We start from the raw sequence: 23,612 nt of genomic DNA, 5'->3' as shown, positions 1-23,612 counted from the left end.
CATTTTCATGTAGTGGAAATGAACTTGACTAGTAACCAGGAGGTTGCGGGTTCAATCCCTGGCCTCTCTCAGTGGGTTAAAGATCCAGTGTTGCCATGAGCTGTGGTGTAGTTTGCAGACACGGCTCGGATCTGATGTTGTTGTGGCTGTGGCATAGGCTGGCGGCTGCAGCTCCAGTTTGACCCCTGGCCTGGAAAACTCCACATGCCTTGAGTGCGGCCCTGAAAAAAACCCCCAAAAAACAAAAAGAAGGACATTACATAATGATCAAAGCATCATTCCAAAAGAAGATAAAACAATTGTAAATATATAGGCACCCAACATAAGATCATCTCAATATTTAAGGCAACTGCTAATAACCTGGAAAGGAGAAATTGACAATAAAACAATATTAGTGGGGATGTTAACACCCCACTTACAGCAATGGACCGATCATCCAGACAGAGAATCAACAAGGAAACACAGGCCTTAGATGATGCATTAGACCAGATGGACTTAATAGAACATACCATCTAAAAGCAGCAGAATACGCATGGAAGTATATCCTATTCTCTAGGATAGATCACATTCTGGGCCACAAATCAAGCCTCAGTAAATTTAAGAAAATTGAAATAGTATCAAGCATCTTTTCCGACCACAATGCTATGTGCCTATAAATCACCAAGAAAAAAATCTGCAGAAAAAAGAAACACATGGAGACTAAACAACATGCAACTAAACAACTAATGGATCACCAAAGAAATCAAGGAAGAAATTAAAAAATTCCTAGAAGCAAATGATAACATGACACAACAATCCAAAACCTGTGGGATGCAGCAAAAGCAGTTCTAAAAGGGAAGTATATAGCAATACGAGCCTACCTCGGGGGAACAAGAAAAAGCTCAAATAAACAACCCAACTTTACACCTAAAGCAACTAGAGAAAGAAGAGCAGACAAAACTCAAAGTTAGCAGAAGGAAAGAAATCAGAAAGATCAGAGCAGAAATAAATGAAATAGAAATGAAGAAAACCATAGAAAAGATCAATGAAACTAAATGCTGTTTCTTTGAAAAGATCAACAAAATTGATAAACATTTAGCCGGACTCATCAAGAAAAAAAGATGGAGGACTCAGATCCATAAAATTAGAAGTGAAAAAGGGGAAGTTATAATGGACATCACAGAAACACAAAGGGTCATAAGAGATTACTACAAGCAACTATATGCCAATAAAGCAGGCAACTTAGAGAAATGGACAAATTCTTTGAAAAGCACTATCAGACTCCCCGACTTCAGACCATATTACAAAGCTGTAATCATCAAAAGCATATGGTACTGGCACAAAGACAGAAATATAGATCAGTGGAACAGAATAGCCCAGAATTAAACCCTCACACCTACAGTCAACTAATCTATGACAAAGGAGGCAAGAATATACAATGGAGAAAAGACAGTCCTTTCAATAGGTGGTGCTGATAAAACTGGACAGCCACATGTAAAAGAATGAAATTAGAACACTTCCTAACACCATACACAAAAATAAACTCTAAATGTATTAAAGACCTAAGTATAAGACTGGATACTATAAAACTCTTAGAGGAAGACATAGGCTGAACACTCTCTGACATAAACGAGAGTATGTCATTACTTTACCTCCTAGAGTAATGACAACAAAAATAAACAGGTGTGATCTAATTTAAATTTAAAAGTTTCTTTACATCAAAGGAAACCCTAAACAAAATGAAAAGACAACCCACAAAATTGGAGGAAATATTTGCAAATGAAGTGACTGACAAGGGGTTAATCTCCAAAATATATAAACACCTCCTGAAGTTCAATAACAAGAGGGCAAACAGTCCCATCAAAAGATCTAAATAGACAATTCTCCAAAGAAGACATACAGATGGCCAAAATACACAAGAAAAGATGTTTGACATCACCAATTATTAGAGAAATGCAAATCAAAACTACTATGAGTTACCACCTTACACCAGCCAGAATGGCCATCATCAAATAGTCTACCAACCATAAATGCTGGAGAGGGTGTGGAGAATTTAAATTGGTGCAACCCTTATGGAAACCAGTATGGAGATTCCTCAAAAAACTAAAAATAGAACTACCACATGATCCAGCAATCCCACTCCTGGGCATCTCTCCAGAGAAAACCATGACTCAAAAAGATACATGTACTCCAGTGTTCATTGGAAATTTTGCAAAATTGGATTGTGATGATGGTTGTATAACTATAAATATAACAAAATTCATTGAGGTGGTTTTTTGTTTTTTTCTTTCTTTTTTTTCTTTTTAGAGCTGACCTGCGGGCATATGGAGATTCCCAGGCTTGGGGTCAAATCAGAGCTACAGCCTATAGCTGCTGGCCTACAACACAGCCACAGCAACACTGGATCCTGCCAAATCTGTGATCTATACCATAGCTCATGGCAAGGCAGGATCCTTAACCCACTATGCAAGGCCAGGGATTGAATCCGCAACCTCATGGTTAATAGTCCATTTCATTTCCATTGCACAACAATGGAACTCCCCAAATTCATTGAGTTTTAAAAAAATTTAAAAATGCTTTAGACTTAAGTATATATTTTGGAGAAGTCATATTCCAGCTCTCTTCAGGAATAATGAGAACTCAAGTGAATAACCTGATTCATAATATATTCAAGGGGGTTCTATCAGAGCATCTTAATTTCTGGTTTACAGTCAATGTCTTGGTCTTTCCTAGCCTTGAAGCAACAATTTCTCTTGACAAGTAGATTTTTTTTTTTTTCCTTTTTGGCTGCCACGCAGCATATGGAGTTTCTGGGCCAGGGATCAGATCTGAGTTGCAGTTGCGAGCTACACTGCAGCTGTGTCAACACCTGATCCTTTAACCCACTGTACTGGGCCGGGAATCGAACCTGTGCCCTAGCACTGCAGAGATACCAGCAATCATGTTGTGCCACAGTGTGGAACTCCAAGAGAAATTTTGTGTGTGTGTGCTTTTTAGGGCTGCACCCGAGGCATATGGAGGTTCCTAGGCTAGGGGTCGAATCAGAGCTACAGCTGCAGGCCTACACCACAGCCACAGCAACACCTGATCTGAATCAAGTCTGCGATGTACACCACAGCTCACGCCAATGCCACAACGGGAACTCAGAGACATTTTTTGAAGTGAATTAAAATATATATATATATATATATGTGTGTATATATATATATATATGTATATATATATAGTTTATTACTCCTTTTTTTTTTCAGTCATGCCTATGACATGTGCAATTTCTGGGCCAGGGATTGAACCCGTGCCGCAGCAGTGACCTGAACTGTTGCAGTGACAATGCTGGGTCCTTTAGTTGTAGAGACACAGAGGATCTCCTAGTTTATTACTCTTTAATTCCTATGTTTTCAGACTTGTAGAACAGACTTGTGGTTGCGAAGAGGGAGGAGGAGGGAGTGGGATGGACTGAGAGTTTGGGGTTAATAGATGCAAACTATTGCATTTGGAGTGGATAAGCAATGAGATCCTGCTGTATAGCACAGGGAACTATAGTCATTTTTGATGGAATATGATAAAGGATAATGTGAGAAAAAGAATGTATATATGTATGTGTGACTGGGTCACTTTGCTGTGCAGTAGAAATTGACAGAACACTGTAAATCACCTATAATGGAAAAAATAAAAATCATAAAATAAAAAATTTCTGTATTTTAAATGGTACTTTGGAAGATATTATCAAGTGCTGTTGGTGATATGGACTGAAGCACATAGCAGATTAAAAATTGAGTATTAGGAAGCAAACTTCTTATGTTTTAAAAAAAATGTACATTTTTCCGGAATTCCCGTCGTGGCGCATTGATTAACGAATCCAACTAGGAACCATGAGGTTGCGGGTTCGATCCCTGGCCTTGCTCAGTGGGTTGAGGATCCGGCATTGCCGTGAGCTGTGGTGTAGGTTGCAGAGTCAGATACCGAGTTGCTGTGGCTCTGGCATAGGCTGGTGGCTACCGCTCCAATTAGACCCCTAGCCTGGGAATCTCCATATGTTGCAGGAGCGGCCCTAGAAAAAGCAAAAAGACAAAAAAAATAATAATAATAATTTTCCTTGTTTGGAAGCAACAAACTAAAAATAATTTAACTTAGTGAAAACTACCAAATATAATTTATATTTTTATAACTAAATTTCTCATATCATGTGTGTGTGTGTGTATGTACACAAATTTTGGGGGCTACCGCTGTGGGATGCAGAAGTTCCTGGGTCAGGGGTTGAACCCACATCTCAGCTGTAACCAGAGCCACAGCAGTGACAATGCCGGATCTTTAATCCACTGAGCCACAGGGACTTCCGGAGATTGACAAATTTTTATTGAGATGTCTAGTATTTCTATGGAAAGTGTCCTTTGGTATAGGCAAAGCTGAAGCTATTCAAATCCATTCTTTCCTAGGAGTTCCCGTTGTGGCTCAGTGGTTAACGAATCCGACTGGGAACCATGAGGTTGAGGGTTTGATCCCTGGCCTTGCTCAGTGGGTTGAGGATCCGGCGTTGCCGTGAGCTGTGGAGTCTGCTCAGATTCCGTGTTGCTGTGGCTCTGGCGTAGGGCGGCAGCTACAGCTTGGATTAGACCCCTAGCCTGGGAATCTCCATATGCTGTGGGAGCGGCCCTAGAAATGGCAAAAAGACAAAAAACAAAAAAACAAAAACAAAACAAAAAAACCCAAAAAACAAAATAAAAACCATTCTTTCACAGAAGGGGTCTCTTAAATTTTTTACCCCATTGCGAATGAGGGAAGGAGTTCATTCTGCTCTCTCCTAACCGTAGCCTATGTGTGTTAATTAATTAATTAGCAATTTAATAATTTGGGCCCTGTGTAAGTGCAATGTTATGAAAGCAGTATCAATCATGTCACGGATAATTCCTTTGGACTTCAATGTTGCCTAAGGAAATTCTTCATTTCCGTAATTGGACCCTGACTTGGGAATGAATGGAATTGTCAGAGATAGCTTCAGCTCTCTTGATGGAACAAGATCACACCAGCCATTATTTCCTCAAATTTTAGAAACTTTTCAAATTTTCTGACAGGAGCTGGAGAAAGTTAGAAAAGATAAATGTTTTCCTTTCTAATAGTTCATTATAAACTTGATACGGGTGAAAAACAACAACCTGGGTCACTTTAAAATAGACTTTAGAAACTCGCTAGCATTTTGTTTTTTTTTCCATAGTAATCAATGGAATGCCAGCTGTCAGTTCCCAGATATGGCTCTAAGTGTAGATTTTTTTTTGGTCTCTTTTTTTTAGGGCTGCACCCATGGCATAGGGAAGTTTCAGGCTAGGGGTTGAATTGCAGCTGCAGCTGCCAGCCTACACCACAGCAATAGCAATGCCAGATCCTTAACCCACTGAGCAAGGCCAAGGATTGAACCAATATCTTCAAGGATACTACTCGGGTTCATTACCACTGAGCCACGCTGGGAACTCCTTCAAGTGTAGATTTTTGATAGTGTATTATCCCTGGCTTTTAAAAAAGTCGTAGTGAGTTTAAAACAATATAGAACTGGGAGTTTCTGTTGTGGCTTAGTGGGTTAAGAACCTAACATAGTTTCTGTGAGGATGCAACACTTGGCCTTGCTGGGTGGGTTAAGGATCCTGCGTTGCTGCAAGCTGAGGTGTAGGTTGCAGATGCAACTTGGATCCCGAGTTGCTGTGGTGTGATATAGGCTAGCAGCTGAAACTCTGATGCAACCCTTAGCCCGGGAACTTCCATATGCAGCTGTAAAAAAAAATAATAACCCCTAGGCCCCCCCCCCCGAAAAAAACCCCTAACAATTTAGAACTGAGATTTTTATCATCTGTAAAATGGGATTAACAGCTGTCTTAAGTTTTATAGCTACTACAGTTCATTCTGTGCCAGGTTCTCTATCTCATTTACTCCTTATGGCCCCCTTCACAGTGTTGCTGCCTCTTGACAGACAAGGACCTAAGGCTTGGAGGTGGTGAGCAATTTGCTTGTGGGTATAGGTGGTAAGTTTTAGGGTCTGAACCAAGGTGCTGTGCTCTTCCATTCACTAGTTTTTCCTGAAGCTTCAAATAATACACACGTGGCAGAATTCCTGGAGCACTGGTGTGTTCCATGAATGCTGGTTTGCTTCCTTTCCTTTCCCCCTTGAGCATGGGGAGGAGAGATATCCCCTTCATGTATATTTTCCTCTTCCACTTTTTTAAGCTTAAACAGGTGAGATCAGGCTTTTACTGGGCATTACCTTAGAGCAGGCTTATTTTAATCTATGATTTCCAATCAACAAAAAGTAAAAACCTGGAGTTCCCCAGTGGCTCAGGGTTAAGGATTTGAGCTGAGGCTTAGGTCACTGCTATGGTTTGGGTTTGATCCCTGGCTCAGGAACCTCCTCATGCCTCAGACTTTTCAAAAAAAAGGGAAGCAAAACCTTTTTTGGCCTAAAACCCAAATAAACAAAAAGTAAAAACAAACAAAATCCACAGTACAGAAGAGGGTAGCACTGTGTAATTCAGAATCAGAGGTTAGAATTGTCATGGAGTTTTGAGTTGATGCTGCCTTTTTGTTTGTTTGTTTTGGCCTCATTCATTCATATGGAGGTTTTGGGCCAGACATGGAGCCACAGCTGCAGGCCTACACCACAGCTACAGCAACAGCAGATTCTTAAGCTGCTGCACCACATCGGGAAATCCAATGCTGCCTTTTGAGTGCATATAAACTAGAGGGGGAGCTGTGACTTGGCCATGAGAGGTCCCTGAGATAGATGACTTTGCATGCACAGGGCTTCAGATTTAGAGCCTGGGCTTGATACTGATGCTCAGTTCTACTCCAGGGTCTGCATGGTGGCCGATGCTGCTTCAGGAGACGGCTGAAGCTGGGGGATCACTCAGGCCTACACTGAGAATTGTGGTGCTGGTCTAGGGCAAGCTCTTTTCACAGCAAAGGAGGCAGTACAATGGAAACTACTTAGAATAAGTAACCAAATTTTAATTTTCAGATCCTGGAGAACTTGTGTTCCAGGAGTACAAGTGAAAGATGTTTTTTTGTTTTGTTTTTTTGTTTTTTGTAATTTTTTTTTATTTTCCCACTGTACAACAGAAGAAAGGGTGGGGGAAAAAATGAAAGGTGTTTTTAAGATGGGTAGAACTTGTCCCAAGGTTGAGCTTGGCACTGAGTGCCTTTGATTTTTAGTGAGGCAAACTAAAGTTCCTTTGTCCACGATGGTGCCTGCAGTGATGACTAGAATGCTATTCTTGGTCCAGGTGGATGTCCTGAAACCCTTCTGGTCTCATCTTCGTGTGCTTCCTCACATTCTACATGACTTCCTCACCAGTCATCTCACCCTGGTGTAAGCTGAGGCTGCTGATGATCTGTTTTGCTGATGTTTAAGCAAGTGACATTGAAACACTCTTCTCATAGATAGACTCCTAATTATACAACAGATGTAAGAATAACATTTCTTATATTTTCCTAAGAATTTTAATCAGTAATTGGTTTGCCACTGTCACATTGCGACAGGGACATTTACTTTCCTTTCCTCCTCAGTTTGACCCAGTCAGCATTTACTCTGAAGAACAGAAAAAGATGAGGTTATGATATTTATAAATGGCAGGGAGATGCCAGGAACACGTCACATCACTGTTAGACCACTAGGTGGCAAAGCTGAGGCAGAACAGCTGCATCTAAAACTGGACTGCACTCAACATTTGACTTCTCTGCCCAGAGGGGCACACAGGCTTTTCCAGAGTTCAAGATACGAGCTGGATGAATTCAAGCATCAGACCTCTCATTCCAGTTACTTTTCCTCCTCATTTCTGCTCTTAGACCTTCAAACACAAAAGATGAAGCATCCTATTCCCGGTGACAGCACTATTTCATACCATCATAACGTGACCTAGGGCCCCCTTATATGGACATCTAGAATGCAGAGGATTACAGTCTAAAATCTTGAGTCCTGTAATGAAAATGTTAAAAATACCAGAGAACCCAGAAGCGGTGATGGGAATTTGCAAAAAGAAGTGTTTATTAACTACAGTCCCTGGAGAGACACTATAACTCAAAAAAATTATCTCCTTTGTCACTGTTTATGAGAATTAAAATGCTTTGATCTACACTGGTATCCAGTGGTCCACTGCTGGCTTGGATCCAGGTCTTTTCTCTCCTGCTCTGAAGTGGGACTGCTTACCAGCACTCAGTGTTGCAACCAAAACAAAGCAACTATCCCCATGTCTCTTCAGATTGGACAGTCTACTTTTTACTCAAACCCATTTGCATTAAATGACCTCCCATCACCCTTCATGAGAGTAGTATTGTCTGGTTCGGCTACTGTGTCTGAAGCCTGAATTACTCCACACCCTCTACCCCAGTTCTGTTTCATGGCCCCACCTCCGGTCCTGAGCTGGCATATCCTCCTTAAAGTGCTGGCTTCTATCCTTGTTCCAAATTCCAGCTCTGCCTCCTTAGTCCCATCACTGTGTGACTGATGAGGCTCTACTACTGGCACCAAACTTCTTGCCTGTGCTGTTCTTAACCTGTTTCAAGACTTTTGATGCTCTCACCATCAAGTCAGTTAAACTCTAATTTTTCGCATCCCTGTGGTTGCATGATGGGAACTATTAATTATAGTCATCTCTCAGTGTCCAATGAGGATTAGTTTCAGCCACCCCCCTACTGAAATCTAGGGATGCTCTTATATAAAATAGCATAGTCTTTGCATATAACTACGCACATTCTCCCTTATTTATGTTAAATCACCTCTAGATGACTTATGATAACTAATATAATGTAAATGCTATGCAAGCCATTGTAAATACAATGTAATTGCCATGTAAATATTTGCCAGTTCCTGACAAGTTCGTGTTTTGTTTTTGGAATTTTCTGGAAATTTTTTTCAAATATTTTCAATCTGCGATTAGTTGAATATGTGGGTACAGAACTTGCAGATATGGAGGGCTAACTTTAAATGCAAAAATCAAGAGATTTTTCAGATAAACTCTTGGAACTAATGAGTTCAGCAGAATTGGTGAGTGTAAGATCAACATAAAAAAATTAACTGTATTTTTTTACCATCATGAACTCATTAGATAATACAATTTTTAAAATATAATTTACAATAACACCAAGGACTATAAATCTGACAAAGGGTATGCAGACCTTTATTTAGAAAGAGTACAAAATGTCATTGAAAAAAAATAATAACATAGATTTATATCATACTATATGAATGTATAGGACCATTCAATTTCATAAAGGTGTTGCTTTCCCTAAGTTAATCCATAAATTAAATAAAATTCAAATAATAATGCCATCGCAATTTTCCCTATGGAACTAGACATCCTAAATTTCTTATGGAGAAGCAATAACCAAAGAATAGCCAGAAGCAATTCTGAAAAGGAACTAGGAGAAGCAATTAACTTATTAGATGCCAAAACTCAATACAAAATTATGTCAATTATACATGTGGTATAAAGATACGGTATCTACACCAGTGATAGATGAATAGATCAATAAAAGAGAAATAATAGCTTAGAAATAGATGGACTACAACCACTATGGAAAACAGTATGGAGGTACCTCAGAAAACTAAATAAAGAACTACCGTATTATCCAGCAATCCCACTCATGCATATATCTAGAGAAATCTCTAATTCGAAAAGATACATGCACCCCTGTACTCATAGCAGCACTATTCACCAGAGCCAAGACATGCAAGCAACCTAAATGTCCATCGACAGGTGAATGGATTAAGAAGAGGTAGTACACGTATACAACGCTGTATTTCTTAGTCATAAAAAAGGAATGAAATATTGCCATTTGCAGCAACATGGATGCAACTAGAGATTCTCATACTAAGTGAAGTAAGTCAGACAGAGAAAGACAAATACCATGTGATATCACTTAGATGTGGAATCTAAAATATGGCACAAATGAACCTATCTATGAAACAGAAACAGACTCACAGATATAAAGAGGGAGGGGGAGAGAGAGGGATGGACAGGGGTTTGGATTAGTAAATGCAAACTCTTATGTTTAGAATGGACAAGCAATGACGTCCTACTGTACAGCACAGGGATGTATCCACAGTCTTGGGATGGACCATGAGGGAAGATAATATAAGAAAGGAAATGCATTTATATATGTAAAACTGGGTCACTTTGCTGTACAGCAGAAATTGGCACAACACTGGAAACCAACTGTACACTAATAAAAATTTTTAAAAAAGAAAAGGACTGAAGCACTTATGGCAAGTTGATCTATATGTATTAGTTAGAATTGCTTTCTGTGAGTGACAAAATTCAAAACAGCAATGGCTTGGAGCTCCCAGTGTAGCTCAGCAGAAATGAATTGGATTAGTACCCATGAGGATGTGGGTTCGATCCCTGGCCTCGCTCAGTGGGTTATAAGGATCCGGTATTGCTGTGAGCTGTGGTGTAGGTCACAGGCTCAGCTCGGATCCTGCATTGCTGTGTCTGTGGTGTAGGCTGGTAGTTGCAGCTCCAATCAGACCCCTAGCCTGGGAACTTCCATTTGCTGCAGGTGTGGCCCTAAAAAGCAAAAAACAAAACAAAACAAAAACAGCAATGGCTTAAACAAGATAGATATTTATTTCCCTCTCACCTCTTAGTCCAGAGGATGTCAGAGACCTAGACTTTTACTTTTTTATGTCACTGTGCACGGCCTACTTTTCTAAACTCAACTAATGGTTCAGGATGACTTCTGAAGCTCCAGCCAACATGTCTGTGTTACACTGACAGGAAAGAGGTTAAGCAAGGGAAAAAAGCACACCTCCTCCCTTTAGGAACGTTTCCTGGAGGTTGCACATATTGCCTCCACTAACAACTCCTTGGCCGAAACATGGCCACATCCACCTGCAAGTAAGGTGTGACATAATTAATTATGGATGCCCATGTTTCCAGCTGAAAACCTGTTACTGCAGAAGGAAGAGCAGAAAGGATATTGACAAATTAGAAGGTTCTGCTACAGATAATAATAAAAATCAATGGAAGAAAGATTTATGATTTATTATATGTGTTGGGACAGTGGATTCATATGAAAAGTAAAATTAAACACCTTCTTCACACTGTGCATAAAAAATTTTAGATGAATTAAAAGCCTAAATATGAAAAACAAGACTTTAAGTGTGCTCAAAGGAAATATAGGAGATTATGATTGCCATAGGAAGAGATTATTTTTTAAGAGAAGATACAAAAAAGCACAACCCGTTAAGTAAAAGTCTGATATATTTGCCCATGTTATAATTAAAAGCTTCTGTACTGGAAGTTCCCCTTGTGGCTCAGCAGAGACGAACTTGGCTAGTATCCTTGAGGACATGGGTTGATCCCTGGCCCTGCTCAGTGGGTTCAGGATCTGGCATTGCTGTGAACTGTGGTATAGGTCGCAGACGAGGCTTGTATCTGGTGTTGCTGTGGCTGTGGTGTAGGCCAGCAGCTGCATCTCCGATTCGACCTCTAGCCTGGGAACTTTTCACATGATGCAGATGTGGCCCTAAAAAAAAGTCTTCTGTAGTACAAGAGACTAAAATACAATGAGAGACAGCAAGATACTTGTTGTTTCCATATTAAGGTAACATTTCAAAAAAAAAAATAACATTTTAGCATCCAGAACATATAGAGTACCCATAAATCTGTAAGGAAAAGACGACCTAAGACAAATTGGACAAAGAGTTTCATGTAGCAGTTTACCGAAGATGAAAGTAGAATGCCAAGATTCACCTAGTTGTACCAAATACCCTTCTTCTGAGAAAAAGATTAAATAAAATTTTTTCTACACCAAAAAAAAAAAGGAAAAGAGAAAAAGAAAGGCAATTAATATGTGAAAATGTACTCTACCTCACTTGTAAGATTATTGAATGGAAGGATGCATTCCAAGTTATAGTTTTGCTTGTTTTGGACGGACAAGGTCAAATACTTGGTGAGGAGAGGAAGAGGACTGGAGTTCCCGATGTGACTTTTGTGAGGGGACAAAAGTTCATGTAACCTGTTGTATGAACTAAGCTTTAAGTTAAAAGAGAGAGGGAGTTCCCTGGTGGTGCAGTGGGTTAAGGATCTGTCGCCACTGCAATGGCTCTGCTTATAGCTGTGACGTGGGTTTGATCCTTGGCCCAAGAACTTCCACATGTTGTGGGTTTGGCCAAAACAGAACCAAAAAACAAAGAGAGAGAGAGACGGAAAGAGAGAGAGCGAAGGAACAAAAGCCTAGCACAGAGCCCTCTCAGTCAGGCTTTCCTCAGCCTCGCTGGTGCACCCCTGGACGGGCCTGCGGAGGTCTGCTGGGGGCCTCTCTCTGCACAACAGAGCAGAGGGGTCCATTGGAGTACAGCGCCTTCCCTCTGCATTTGTCCTGGCCCTTCTGCATCCACGGCTGAGGAGGGTGGCCTGTGCAGGCGCCCTGAGGCCCTGCTTCTCTTTGCTGCCACATCTGCAATTAGGGAAATGCAGGGGTCCTATTTTTTTTTTTTTCCCCCTGGCTGCACCCACAGCATATGGAAGTTCCCAGGCCAGGGATAGAATCTGAGCCACAGCTTGGACCCGAGCCTCTGTATTCGGATTCTTTTTTTTTTTTTTTTTTTTTTTTTTTTTTTTGTATTTTCAGGGCCGCACCCACGGCATATGGAGGTTCCCAGGCTAGGGGTCTAATCAGAGCTGTAGCCGCTGGCCTACACCTCAGCTACAGCAATGCAGGATCCTAGCCGCGTCTGCGATCTACACCACAGCTCATGGCAACACCAGATCCTTAACCCACTGAGCGAGGCCAGGGATCAAACCCACCACCTCATGGTTCCTAGTTGGATTCGTTTCTGCTGTGCCACAACGGGAACTCCTGCATTCGGATTCTTAACCGAATCCGAATGCCGTGCCACAGTGGGAGCCCCACAGGGATCCTATTTTGACTTCTGAAGAGAATCCCTGCTCACTTTTCAGTCCTGCAAATGGGGACCCCACCCTTTCTCTGATGTGTTCATAAGCTTCTGCTACTCTCTGACTCCGGGGGTGGGGGGCTGTACAGGATACCTGAGTCAAGTTTTCTTCTCTCTTGGCAGGTGGTCTTCCAGGCTGAATTGAAGCCTGGGGCTTCTTGACAATGTACCTGATGGTCTCTGATGCATGGGTTGTGCCTAGATAATTATTTGTAAAAAAGGGAGAAATTAAAAGAAAATAAAAGGAAGTATGCCAAAAGAAATTATTTCAGTAATTGAAAGAAGTATCTGAAATGTAGTTCTTATTAATACCTGATTTCTTCACCTATCTAAAAATGAAAAAATTACCTTTCTCGGAAAGCCCACATATAAGACTAATCTGGTGGTTGTTGTGGGAGGTGGGTGACAAAGTGTTTATCTGGTGCCTGCAAAAGCCAAGAGCTGAGAAGAGCAACTGTGTGGCTCTGGGGTGAGCTGAGCCTGGGAAGGGAGCAGGGCTAAAATGATCACATGTTCATGGATGAAGGTGGTCTCTAGGTGAGCTCTGACTGCATAGCAGAGCAGATCAAGCCACAGGATGAAGTCTCGTCAGAGCTGAGTCATAGATCTCGAGGTGGGTCCCCACTGAGAGTAAAACTGGGAAACACCAGGGGTACAGGTGAATTCATGATGCTATTTTTTTAATTTTAATTTTTGAATAAAATTCTCCAGTTTACATTCTAAATATGTTAGGTATAGATTTCTGTCATTGTAGTTACATCTTTTTAAAATTCTCTTTTCTTTATACAATTCCCTTTGGCAAAAATCTGGGATTTGGTAGAATTTCAGCAAGCTAGTGCATTTTAGCCCATGGAGGTGAATATCCTCTTATAACACCCATTGGAGCTTGATGATATTATGACTTGAAATAGGATGGTGGATAGATATACTATACTCAGGGGAAGCAAATACTGACCAATGGGCAGAGAATTTGCTCTCCGTGCCAAGGCTTAACCTTGGTGAGAATCATTGGCCTGGAAGGTGTGCTGTATTTTGGGGGAAGACAGGATGTGAAATATCAGCATCCCAGGTGGGAGAAGCCTGAAAGCCGGGCACTGACTGGAGTTCCCTCCTGTAGGAGACAGGCTGATGGGGCAGTGGGCATTTGGAACCATCCAGAACTGCTGCTGCTGCTGCGGGGCTATGGAGATAAAGAAAGGGCTGGGGTCCGCTCTCTTGAGGGGCTTTTTTTTAAAATTATAGTTGATTTACAATGTTCTGTCAATTTCTGCTGTACAGCAAAGTGGCCCAGTTGTGCATATATATATATATATATATATATGTAAATATATACATTCTTTTTCTTACATTATCCTCCATCATGTTCTATCACAAGTGGCTAGACATGGTTCCCTGTGCTATACAGCAGGTCCCCATTGGCCAGTCATTCCCTATACCTCAGGTGCATGTGCCAATCCCAAACCCTAAGTCCTGCCTCCTTTGGTAACCCAAATTTTTCAAAGTCTGTGTTCTGCAAATAAGTTCATTTATATCTTTTTTCAGATTCTACATATGTAATGTTTGTCTTTCACTGTCTAACCTAGTATAACTTCTAGGTTCATTTATGATGCTGCAAATGGCATTATTCCACTCTTTTTCAAGACTGACTAATATTCCATTGCATATATGTACCACATCATTTTTTTCTGGTCTTTTTAGGGATGCACCTGCAGCCTATGGAAGTTCCAAGGCTAGGGGTGTAATCAGAGCTGCAGCTGCTGGCCTACATCACAGCCACAGCAATGCGGTATCTGAGCCGCATCTGTGACCTACACCACAGCTCATGGCAACACTGGATCCTTAACCCACTGAGCAGGGCCACGGATTGAACCCGGGTCCTCATTGATACTAGTCGGGTTCGTTACCACTGAGCCACAATAGGAACTCCTCTATGTTTAATTTTTTTGGGGAACTGCCATGAAGTTTTCCATAGTGGCTGTACCATTTAACATTCCTACCAGCAGTGCATAAGAGTTTCAGTTTCTCTACCCTCTTTCCAATGCTTGTTATTTTTTGTGGCTTATTTATTCACTTTTTTGATAATAGGCATCCTAATGGGTCTGACTTGGTTTCTGCATCTTCCTGAAGCAAATCCTAAACATCATAAATTTCACTCACAAATTATTTCAGTATGTATTTATAAAGGATAAAGACCCTTTCAAAAAATATAACTCCAGCCTAAACAATTGATAAAAATTCTTTAATATCATCCAATTCCTAGTCCATATGCATAATTTCACCTGTTTCGAAATGGGATAATTCTTTTTTTCAGTGTTCTGTTTGGATCTGGAGCCAAACATTATTCATACATTGTCACTAATTATCTTTTAACTCTCTTTAAACCCATAATTTCTTTCGGTTCTCTTTGTTTTCCATTGCAATTTATTTTTGAAGAAATTTGATTATTTGACAAAGTATCCCACAGTCTGGGTTTTGCTAATACTTCCCTGAGGTAATTAAATGTTCCCCTATATTTCCTTGCAAATTGGAATCAGATTCCTCTTTTGACAAGTCCACTCACACAGTTCTGGAGTGTTCTGGATTCTTCTATAGGGAGACTTATGATACTATAAGTATCTGGATATTTCTTTTTGTAATCCTAGAAGCCATTTATGATCATTGTTTAGGTCTGCATGATCCGGTATGGTAGTTGCTTGCTGCTACTTACATCGAAATTAATTCAAATGAAATTAAGTAAAACATTCAGTATCTTGGGTGTATTTTGCCACATGTTTGGTGCTCAATAGCCTCATGTTGCTCATGGCTTCTGAATTAGGGAAGATATGGGATATTTCCATCCTCACAGCAAGTTCTATGGGACAGCACTGGTCTAGATCTATTCATTAATCAAGAGTTGTGATACAGTGATACTTCTAATTCTTAATGTTCAGTTTACATTTTACTAACTGGAAAATTTCTTTAAAGAGAAACTTCCCATGTCTATTATTTGGTTACCAGTGATACAATTTCCATTGGAAAGACAGGATAGAGTTTAATACTTTGCTTTTAATAAGACTGATTTTATAAGTTATAAATAAGTAAACCATACTTATATCAACATGATGTAGTTCTTGCTCAGTACAGAGCCAACTAATGAATTCTGGCTACGGGTCCTTTTTTTATACAGTTTTTTCTTTTCCTTGGAATTCCTAAATTTCCTTCCCTTCATTACAGAATTTATTTATTTATTTATTTATTTTTTATTTTCCCACTGTACAGCAAGGAATTTAACATTATCATAGTCTCAGTTTTGTCCCCTATTTTTCCATCACATTTATTTATTTTATTAAGGTCCTTTTTTCCCCTTGAGCCCTTATTCCTAGAATTCTTCTTCCTGTTGGAATTTCTCTCTCAGGTTATATATACTTTTCCCTGAATTGCCTGTCTTCCTTTTCCTAGGCTTATTTCATCAGTTTGCTAAATATGTTCTCCTTAAGTAACTTCCTAAAAAGTGTTTATTGACGGCAAATTTCTGGGCCATTCCATTTCTGAAAATGTTTTTATCCTACTTCCATTCTTGTTTGATAGTTTGGTTGGACACAGGATCCTAATGTAAATTTTGGGCTCTCATATACAAAGTTAAGGACAGGTTTCATGATTATTCCTAGTTAATTTCAATATCATTCCTTATCTTCCCCATGGATGAGGATTTCCTCCTCTACCTCTGGTAAAAAAGATTCTGGTGTTCTGTGCAGGATTCAGTCTAAACAGTTCTCAAATAAATGCTACATGTAAGTAGACCTTCATTTCATACATAATATTTCTGAAATTTTATACAATTTGAATGTGTAAAAATCAAACAACAGACTGAGGAGGTGGGCTCTGCTCTGCACTGGTAACTGACGTTTTTCTCGAAGTTTCTCCCAAAGCCAGCCTCGTGGGTCTGAGAAGGGAGTGTGGAAATGAGAGTGGTTCCTCCATCACCCTTAGTGACCCACCGCTGAAATGTTTGCTTCTCATTCCCACAACAGCAGGCTCTGCTGGTTTAGAGGTTGCAGGCCCCAAGAGAGGAATGCTTCCACTAGGGGACACTGCAATGGTGCAGTTGGACTGGCCATTGAACCTGGCCCCTTGGGGCTCCTCCTGTCACTGAATCAACAGTCATGGAAGAGGTTACTGTACTGGCTGGAGTGACTGAATGATCCTGATTGTCAAGGCGTTGCCCCTACCCAGTGGAAGTAAGGAGGATTTTTGGAATGCAGATGATATACGAGGGCATAGCTTAGTCCTCCCAGGTCCTGAGAATAAAATCAGTAGAAAACAATATGATAACAAGGAGGGCTAGTAACGGCTCAGCCCCCTTTGGTAATGGAGATGCAAAGGACCATGAGCAACCTGGGTGCTGAGGTACCGAGGGCAGAGGAACAGGCTGTAAGAGAAGTAGTTGTAAATACAACCACGTGACCAGTAGCAGAAATAAGGGTTGTATTGTTATTTACATTTCCTTCATATGTATGTGTGTGTGTGTGTGTATATATATATATATGTAAATATATATATATAAATAATAACCATCTGATGTGTGTTAATAGCAGTTAGCTCAAGGAGTTTCTTGGTGGCCTAGCGGTTAAGGATCTGGCATTGCCACTGCTGTGACTTGGGCTTGATCCTTAACCTGGGAACTTCTGCATGTCATGGGTACAGACCCCTCCAAAACACCAGTTAACCTCAGACTTTAGGATTAAAGTTATAAGACACAAAAGGGAGGACATAATCCAGCTAGAAGAGGCAGGGGTAATACCCAAAGATAGTTGAAGGGGCTTCATATACACCTTTGGAGAAAGAATCAGTTTGTTTTTGCTACGTGAGGGATAGTTGCCTTATGTAGGGAGAAAGCATGACTTCCTAGAAGTATGGTTAAAAGGGGTAGATACAGAGGCCATGTTGATGAAACATGGAGTTTGGTAGCTTTGTACTGGGCCCACTTATCTGAGACAAAGCTAAATTTCTCAGAATTCCCCTCCTTGTATGGTCATAAGTTGGTGTTGGCCACAAGAGACACTTTGTGTGAAGTTGGAATCCAGTAGTGAAGTAGGAGTCATGTTCTTCACTCTCTGAAGGTCAGGGAAGGGTGCTAAGCAGGTGGGCCACTAGCCCAGATTGTTACTGAGGTGCTGGATGACTTGATGGGTGAGGGTGGCATTGGGTTCTCCAATTCTCAAATGATCTCCTCCTTGAGTTTTCTTGATTTCTGGGCCAAGTGCTTATGCAGTAAGCTTCTCCTGCAAGGTACCAGAATGTCAGAGTTGGAGGTGGTACTAGAGACACGGGTTCTAGTTTCCTTGTTCTGGTCCACATGTAGATTTTTCTTCCTGGCTGACTTAGAGTGACTTAGGCTTAACACTAGATGCAGAGGCTATGGCTGCTCCACCAGCTCGTGTGATTGCATAGGATCTGTCTACTAGTGGTTCTGCTTTTCTCACTGAACTACACCCTAAAGACATATCAAGAGGGACATAGGAACAGTGTGGGGTTCTTACATCAAAGGCCATTCAGTTTTCATAGGAGGAACACATATAATAATTTTTTTTGTGTGTTAAATTCATGAATTTTATTCTGAAGAGTTTCTAAGATGCTTCCTTAGGAGTTCCTGTTGTGGCCCAGTGGGTTAAGAATATCATCTCTGTAAGGATGTGGGTTTGATCCCTGGGCTTGCTCAGTGGGTTAAGGATCCTGTGATGATGCAAGCTGTGGCATAGGTCACAGATGCAGCTCAGATCAGTATTGCTGTGGCCGTGGCATAGGCTGGAGCTGCAGCTCCTATTTCACCCATGGCCCAGGAACGTCCATATGCCACAGGTGTGGTCAAAAAGAAGAAAAAAAAGATACTCCTTTGAAGACTGCTCACTAAAACAATATCATTTTTGTTTTGTCTTTTTGAAAGAAAAATTATATATATGTATACATTGTAGAAAACTTGGCAGATCTAGGTAATTACTTGGATTGGATAATGTTGTGGTGAATATCTTTCAAGTCTTTCTCCACTGCATATATATATATATATAATTGTATGCGTGTATATAGAAAATGTATATGTACACATAAACACACTTTATTTTTATAAAAATGGAATCACATTTAAATTCTGTTTTATACACCATGTCCAAGTGGGATTCATGCCAAGTTCAAGGATAGCTCAGCATATGCAAATCAATGTTATTCACCACATTAACAAAAGTCAAAAACCACATGATCATCTCAATAGATGCAGAAAAAGCATTTGATGAAATCCAACATCCATTCATGATAAAAACTCTTAACAAAGGAAAACATATCTCAACATAATAAAGGCTTATGACAGACCTATAGCCAATATAATGCTCAATGGAGAAAAGCTGAAAGACTTCCTGATAAAATCTGGTACAAGACAAAGATGCCACTCTCACCACTTTCATTCAACATAGTATTGGAAGTACTAGCCACAGCAATCAGATAAACAAAAGAAATGAAAGGTATCCAGATTGGAAAGGAAGAGGTAAAACTGTCACTATATGCAGATGCCATGATACTATATATATAAATCCTTAAGGACTCCAAACAAAAACTACTATTTCTGATAAACAAATTCAGCAAAGAAGCAGCATACGAGATTAATATTCATAAATCAGTTGCATTTCTGTGTACCAACAATGAAATATCAGAAAGGGAATGTAAAAAAAATACCTTTTAAAATTGCAGCAAAAATAAAACACTAGGAATAAAACTGACCAAAGAGATGAAAGACTTATAGACTGAGAACTATAAAACATTAATCAAGGAAATTAAAGAGGATTCAAAGAAATGGACAGATACTCCCATGCTCTTGGATTGGAAGAATTAAGATCATTAAAATGCCCATACTATCCAAAGCAATCTACAGATTTAATTCAAACCCTATCAAATTACCCATGTTTTTTTTCACAGAACTACAACAAATAATCCAAAAATTTATATGGAACCATAAAAGACCCAGAATTGCCAGAGTAATCCTGAGGAACAAAAACCAAGCAGAAGGCATAACTCTCCCAGACTTAAGACAATATTGCAAAGCTACAATAATCAAAACAGTGTGGTACTTGTACAAAAACAGACATACAGATCCAATGGAACAGAACAGAGAACCCAGAAATAAACCCAGATACCATGATATCAATTAATTTTCTACAAAGGAGGCAAGAATATAAAATAGGAAAAAGACAGTCTTTTTTAGCAAGTATGCTGGGAAATTGGACAGCTGCATGTACATCAATGAAACTAGAACACACCCTCACACCATGCACAAAAATAAACTCAAAATGGCTTAAAGACTTAAATATAAGACAATATATCATAAAACACCTAGAAGAGAACGTAAGTAAAACATTCTCTGACATCAACTGTACAAATTTTTCTTAGGTCAGTCTCCCAAAGCAATAGAGATAAAACCAAAAATAAACCAATGGGACCTAATCAAACATACAAGCTTTTGCACAGTAAAGGAAATAAAGAAAACCTACAGATTGGGAGAAAACAGTTGCAAATAATGAAACCAACAAGGGCTTAATCTCCAATATATACAAACAACTCATACAACTCAACAGCAAAAAAAAAAAAAAAAAAAAAAAAAAAAAAACCCAGTCAAAAAATGGGCAGAAGAACTAAATAGACATTTATCCAAAGAAGACATACTGATGGCCAGTAGGCACATAAAAAGATGTTCAACATCACTGATTATAGAGAAATGCAAATCAAAACTACAATGAGGTATCACCCCACACTTGTCAGAATGGCCATCATTAATAAGTCTACAAATAACAAATGCTGGAGAAGGTGTGGAGAAAAGGTAACCCTCCTACACTGTTGGTGGGACTGTAAGTTGTTGCAACCACTGTGGAAAACAGTAGGGAGTTTCCTCAGAAAAGTAAAAATAGAATTAACATGTGATTTGGCCATCCCACTCAGGGCCATATATCCAGATAAAACTAATTCAAAAAGATACATGCACCCCTGTGTTCACTGCAGCACTATTTACAATAGCCAAGACATGGAAACAACATAAATGTCTATCAACAGATGAATGGATTAAGAAGATGTGGTACAGGTGTTCCCATCATGACTCAGTGGGTTAGGAACCCCACTGGTATCCATGAAGATTCGAGTCCAATCCCTGGCCTCACTCAGTGGGTTAAGGATTTGGCATTGACATGGGCTGTGGTGTAGGTCACAGATGAGGCTTGTATCCAGCATTGCTATGGCTGTGTTGTAGGCTGGCAGCTGCACTTCCGATTTGACCCCTAACCAGGAAACTTCCATATGCTGTGTGTGTGGCCATAAAAAGAAAAAAAAAAACAAACAAACAAAAGATGTGGTAAATATACACTCTGCCGTAAAAAGAAATGAAATAATCTACACAGCCGTAAAAAGAAATGAAATGCTTCAAGCAATACGGATGCAACTAGAGATGATCATACTAAGTGAAATAAGTCAGAAAGAGAAAGACAAATACCACATGATATCACTTATATGTAGAATATATGGCATAAGTGAACCTATCTAGGAAACAGACTTACAGACATAGAGAACAGACTTGGGGTTGCCAAAGGGGATGGGGGAGGGAGTAGGACGGACAGAGATTTGGGGTTAGTAGACACAAACTATTACATTTAGAATGGATAAACAATAAGGTCCTACTGTATAGCACAGGGAACTATATGTAGCCTCCTGAGATAGACAATGATGGAAAATAATATTAGATAAAAATGAATGTACATATATGTAGAGCTGAGTCACTTTGCTATATAGCAGAAATTGGCATGATATTGTAAAACTGTAACAGAGCAGGACCCTTTAGGGCCTTCTTGGGGCAGGCCATCCCCCATATCCTCTGCTTTAGCTCCTCTCGGTAAAGTATAACATGTATTTTGTTGCAGGTCTACAGGAACATCATGACCTGACCTCTGTTGGCAGCTACAAGAACAAAGGATTTCTGCATCAAGTTTGCAACAGGAGGGAGTTCCCATCATGGCGCAGTGGTTAACGAATCCGACTAGGAACCATGAGGTTGCGGATTCCATCCCTGCCCTTGCTCAGTGGGTTGATGATCCAGCATTGCCGTGAGCTGTGGTGTAGGTTGCAGACGCGGCTGGGATCCCACGTTGCTGGGGCTCTGGCGTAGGCTGGCGGCTATAGCTCCCATTCAACCCCTAGCCTGGGAAGCTCCATATGCCGCAGGAGCGGCCCAAGAAATAGCAAAAAGACCAAAAATAAATAAATAAATAAATAAATAAAAATAAAAAAGTTTGCAACAGGAGTTCCCATTGTGGTACAGCGGAAATGACTAGTAACCATGGGGTTGTGGGTTTGATCCCTGGCCTCTCTCAGTGGGTTAAGGATCTGGCATTGCCATGACCTGTGGTGTAGGTCGCAGATGTGGCTCGGATCCTGTGTTGCTGTGGCATGGATGGACCTAGAAACGATCATGCTAAGTGAAGTGAGCCAGACAATGAGACACCAACATCATATGCTCTCACTTACATGTGGAATCTAAATAAATGACACAATGAACTAATGAACTTCTTTGTAGAGCAGATACTGACTCACAGACTTTCAAAAACTTATGGTTTCCAAATGAGACCGGGTGGGGGTGGGGGGATGTGCTGGGAGTTTTGGATGGAAATGCTATAAAATTTGGTTGTGATGATCATTGTACCACTATAAGTGTAATACAATTCATTGAGCAATTAAAAAAAAAGTTTGCAACCAACCACGCCCCTCCCTCAGTTGGCCTTTAAAAATGCTTTGCAATGTTGGTTCCAAAGTTTGAAGTTCGGGATATTTTGGGGGTATGAGCCACTGGTGTCCTTGCACGGCCATGCAATAAACCTTTCTCTGCTCCAAACTCTGAAGTTTTGGTTTGTTTGGCCTCACTGTGCGTTGGGCACATGGGCTTGGTCTAATAAATCAACTCTACTTTATTTTATTTTATTTTTTGTCTTTTTGCCTTTTCTAGTGCCATTCCCGAGGCATATGGAGGTTCCCAGGCTAGGGGTCTAATCCAAGCTGTAGCCGCTGCCCTACGCCAGAGCCACAGCAATGTGGGATCTGAGCCAACTCTGCAACCTACACCACAGCTCACGGCAACACCAGATCCTTAACCCACTGAGCAAGGCCAGGGATCGAACCTGAAACCTCATGGTTCCTAGTTGGATTCGTTAACCACTGCGCCACAACGGGAACTCCTCAGATAACTTTTTTCTTAATTAATTAAAAAAAGTCTGAGAAGAGCATTTTTCATTAATTCATTTAACTAATTTTATTGAGCTTTATCTCTGTGCAAATCCACATGGTTAAATTTTTGTATGGTTAAGCTTTTCTTACCTATTATGAGAAGGAACACATAAACAGGGAGGTTGCATCAATTTAAAATCTGCACAGATTTAATTTTATAAAACAACTAGGTGGTTCTAACCCCTTCTAGAAGTCTTCTTGGAATACCACATTAACAACTAATCTTTTGGAGTCCTTTTTACATTTGCCTGCCTCTAGAATAAATCTAGATTTATCGATCCATTTTATGAAGTGAAACTTGAAGAGCCTTTTCTCTAAATTCCCAACTAGTTTTTTTCTCATCAAAAGTGCTCCCAAATTACCTCTACCTTAGACTCTCCGTGGCCCATAGTAGGTTGAGAAATAAAGC

General features: G+C 40.2%; 1 long non-coding RNA gene across 2 annotated transcripts in view; it reads left to right on the top strand.

Moving 5' to 3' along the window:
- Positions 1-22,814, top strand: part of LOC106506626 (uncharacterized) — a 43,823-nt gene extending 21,009 nt beyond the window's left edge. The window contains exon 3 of one of the 2 annotated variants that reach the window (XR_014840243.1): positions 21,847-22,814. This is a non-coding gene — a long non-coding RNA (uncharacterized LOC106506626). The remainder of the gene's footprint in view (positions 1-21,846) is intronic. The other variant, XR_014840245.1, reaches the window with a different exon arrangement.
- Positions 22,815-23,612: the final 798 nt, after the last annotated feature.

This window comes from Sus scrofa, chromosome 1 (assembly GCF_054392235.1).
Source record: "Sus scrofa isolate SSC_HxYL_T2T_F1_AM1 chromosome 1, Sscrofa_HxYL_maternal_Yorkshire_Landrace_v2.0, whole genome shotgun sequence".
NCBI classification, from domain to species: Eukaryota; Metazoa; Chordata; class Mammalia; order Artiodactyla; family Suidae; genus Sus; species Sus scrofa.
Note: the sequence above shows the minus strand (reverse complement) of the source record. Positions and strands in the feature narration are given on the sequence as shown.